The sequence below is a fragment of the Arachis hypogaea genome, chromosome 10, assembly GCF_003086295.3.
Source record: "Arachis hypogaea cultivar Tifrunner chromosome 10, arahy.Tifrunner.gnm2.J5K5, whole genome shotgun sequence".
Lineage (NCBI taxonomy): Eukaryota > Viridiplantae > Streptophyta > Magnoliopsida > Fabales > Fabaceae > Arachis > Arachis hypogaea.
In genome coordinates, this window is record NC_092045.1 from 63,984,375 (window position 1) to 63,988,360 (window position 3,986).

A 3,986-nucleotide genomic window follows, 5' to 3' on the forward strand; every position below is an offset into this window, starting at 1 on the left:
AGAAGAAATTCTCTTGTTTTGGCGATCTCTCATTTGTTACACCTGCTCCCAGCCAATGGCCAATTTGACCAAATCCTCCATGGTTGCGTAACGGTAACGTTGGACTGTATCTGCAAGTTCTTCATGTAATCCAAACAAAAACCGTTCCATAAGAACCTCATGACTCCTTTTAATATTAGCTTTGCCCATTAAATATAAAAATTCTGTGGTATTCCATTACTGATTGTGAACCTTGTTGCAACTTACAAAATCTTCCAAAAAATTCATTGTGATATGATGATGGCACAACTTGATTCCTCATGTGGTATGATGATAGCACAAACTGCCTCCTCATGATTTTCTTCATTTTCTCCTAGCTGTAAATTGGGCTCTTTCCGTACCGTCTTCTAGATCTTCCTAATTCAGTCCACCATATACGGATAGCATTGGAAAAATTGGCTTGTACCAGTTGAACCTTCTTTTCCTCTGAAAGGACGCAATTTGCAAAAATCGATTCTACCTTCCTTTCCCATCTGAAATACGCTTCAGGATCATTCCTCCCTTTGAATGCAGGGATTTAAAACTGAGAACTCTTTTTCGCATATGAGCTTCCTTCATCATCACTATCGTAATACTCAATCATTTTTTTATTATTTTTTTATATTTTTTTCAGACACTGACTTAAAGATAGGATAAATGCAAAAATAAAATTAAAAAGGAATTTTTTTCCTTTTTTTTACTCTAACGTTTTTTTTTACTCTAACGTGAATTTACAAATATTAAAGAAAAAAAACAAAGAGACTAAACAAGACCCAGGGAACGTGTAGATAAATAAGAATTTACCTACGACCTGTAACTGATACCAGATGATAAGGAAAAACAACAACAAGATAGATAAATGGGGTTTTTCCTACTAGACCTCTAAGAAACTTGTTCTTAGCAACCTAGGTCACCGGAAGGGGCTCCCTACTAGGCCTTCAAAGAACCTGTCCTTGACAACCTAGATCAGAGGGATGAAAATTGAATCACTCAATTTTCTCCATGCAACACGCGAAGCAAATCACTCACCTCACTTAATCACACAATAAAAGACGTGCATAAAGCACTAAGGAAATTTTATTCATCAAAAGTTATGTAAATTGTCTCACCAAAGGTGTTTAAATAGGCACCTATAAAACTAACTAAAAGATAAGATAACTAATTTAAATCAGATTTGATCTTACTGGATTAGATCAGATTTGATTTAAATTTTAAAATCCTAAATATATGATAACTAATTTAAATCAGATTTGATCTTATTAGATTAGATCAGATTTGATTTAAATTTAAAATCCCTAAAAATACTACTAAGCAAATCAGAAGTAATTCAAATCTTCCAACAAACTCTAACAACAAAACAAACTAACATAAATGCCTAAAAATTCGAAAATTAATAATAAATTATGCCTCCCATTGAATTTGAAAAGTATTATTAGGCTTCTTGCTGTCCTGACTTAGCCCAATGGGCTTTATGAGTTGTCGCCCTTTCAGCACCACTGTTTTTGAGACGGACTCTTGGTCTTCTTGATGTCCAAGACTGGCATGGTACAATTCTTCCAGTATTCAGATCCTTGAATATAACAAGGTTACCATTCCGTCCCTTAGCTCTAAGATGACGAAAATACCCTCCTAACCACGTATCATCTATGGTCACGATTTTTTAAAAAAGGGTGACCTAAAAGGATTTATGGTCACGGTTTTGGGGGTGACCTAAAGAGATCTATGGTCACGGTTTTGGGAGTGATCTAAAGGTATCTATGGTCACGATTTTAGGGAATGACCTAAAAGAGTCTATGGTCACGGTTATTGGAAGTGGCCTAAAGTGGTCTATGTATAATCACAATTTTTTATATTTTTTTTTAATTTCATCCCCAAAACGACGTCGTTTTTCCTCTCTCAAAATCTCTATTTTTTCATTTTTTTATTATCCCTCCCCGAAACGTGATCGTTTCCCCATTCTTCCCAAAATCCTCCTCCCTCCCAAAATTCTCATTCCCTCGTAACTTAGAAAAAAAAAAGATAACCCTAGCCCGTTTCCTCCTCCTTCTTCTTCTTCTTCTTCTTCTTCTTCTTCTTCCGAGCTCACTTTCCTTCCTCCCAGCCCCCACCATCGCCGAAGGTAGAAACTCCCACTCTATTCACTGCGTATCTCAACTCACTCTCTCTTCACTGTGTACGCCGTGGCTGCTTCTTTGCTCCTGGTCGTGGGTCGTCGTTGCTCCGATCCTTGCTGTGGGTCGTCGCGGCTTCTTTGCCTCCTCACCAGGCTTGTTGTTGCTTCCCTTCTTTTGCGTCGTTGCTGTTGCTTCCCTGCTTCATTGCTGGGTGGTCTCTGCTCCTCTGATTTTAGGTAACTTTTTTTCCAATTAATTTTTAAGATTCTTATCAAAAGGAGCTTTGCAAGAAGGAATTGAAAAGGGTAATTCTTGACTCTTTTCTCATTTTTTTCAATATGTACCCTAATTAGTTGAAAAACTATAATGCAAGTAGCCGCTGTACAAATCGAAGGGAAAGTCATGATGATAGACATAGGGGTATTTCTTTCTAACCCTAGTAGCTGCTTCAATGAAACCCAGCTTTATCTACTGAGATTTTTGTTATTACGAAGTTCTTGCTTACTTATTTATTTTAATTTAGTTATAATTATTTGTTCTTTTGTTTTTGCTTAACAGAATAAGAAGGAAAGGAAGAAGGTGAGCGAAGTGGAAATTCTTAAGAAAGATCCTGAACAGCTGAAGAAACAGATTGAGAACTTGTAAATGATGAGTATGTCAAGTCTTGTTTCTCACACCACTTTCTTTTATTTATTCATTGTTGTTGTTATTGTTTTATTATTATTGTTATTGTTGTCATCATGAAAGTATTAATTGATCATGTGTTTTTCTATAGAATGCATGAATCTCTTAGCATGTGGAATAGTGAAAACCAATTTGTAGTGACTTGCAATATCTGCTTAGTGCCGAAAATTGAGATTTCTTCAAGAATCATGATCATCTTCTGATAATTAGAACTAGTTAACAGGATAAGATTTACATGAAGTTAAAGAAAATAGAGGTCAGTAAGTTTGTGAGGATAAATTCTTTCAGATTGCCTCCAAATTAGTGGTTATCTTGGGAACATTGTTTGATTCTCAATGGAGGAATTATGTTCACTTGTATATAACTGCACACAATTATTTCCTTTTTATGAAAAACAATAATGGAGAACATATATCTGTGATAGTTGAGCTCTGGCACTCTGAGGCCAATTTCCAAGTTGATTTTTCTCTGACCTTAATTAAATTTACACTCAGAAGTCACTCCACACAGTTGTATGCTAATCTTTTTTATAAATAGTTTCTGTAAATTATTACTTATTATGATGTATTGATTTAAAACCGATTTCTTTCTTAACTAGGAATATGAAGATAAAATGAAGGAGAAGGGTGAGACCCTGTTATGTTCAGGTGAGGGATTTCTCCATTGCTTAAAAGCAACATTTTAACCCACTTTTTTCGTTGTTAGTTTATACATTCTAGAATGCCTTTTCGGCATAAGATGAACATTACAAGAGAAAGCATAATGCTGGGGGGCTAATTCTTCATATAGATTTCGTCGCATCCTTCTGTTTTTTTTTTCTTCTTTCTTTTTAAATTTGTTAACACTTTGTTGGGGGGTCAAAACACATTAGTGTCACTTTGTGCTTTGCATTCCTGGAACCTTGAATGTAATAAAATCGAAGAGGGCATGAAAAGTAAAGACTTTCACCAAAGGCTTGGAATTCTTCAAGATAGTAGCTGACCTTGCTGAAAGTGAAGGTATCATTCTCTGTTCTCTTTTTCTAGCCCTTTTCCTTTAATTAATCGAAGTCTTTAGCTTCAATGGTTGTGTTGTATTGGTTAAGTATATTCGATTTTCTTCTGAGTAGAAAATTGGTTAAATTGAATATATTTTATTATTTATTATATTTGCAAGTTTTCTATATTTTTA

General features: G+C 35.0%; 1 long non-coding RNA gene across 2 annotated transcripts; it reads left to right on the forward strand.

Moving 5' to 3' along the window:
* Window positions 1-1,965: 1,965 nt before the first annotated feature.
* On the forward strand, window positions 1,966-3,620 carry LOC140175850 (uncharacterized). 2 transcript variants are annotated; one of them, XR_011866638.1, is made up of 4 exons: window positions 1,974-2,368; window positions 2,486-2,552; window positions 2,691-2,784; window positions 3,415-3,620. It is a non-coding gene; the product is annotated as an uncharacterized lncRNA (long non-coding RNA). The 2 variants fall into 2 exon arrangements; XR_011866637.1 differs by lacking the exon at window positions 2,486-2,552 and having other exon boundaries at window positions 1,966-2,368.
* Window positions 3,621-3,986: the final 366 nt, after the last annotated feature.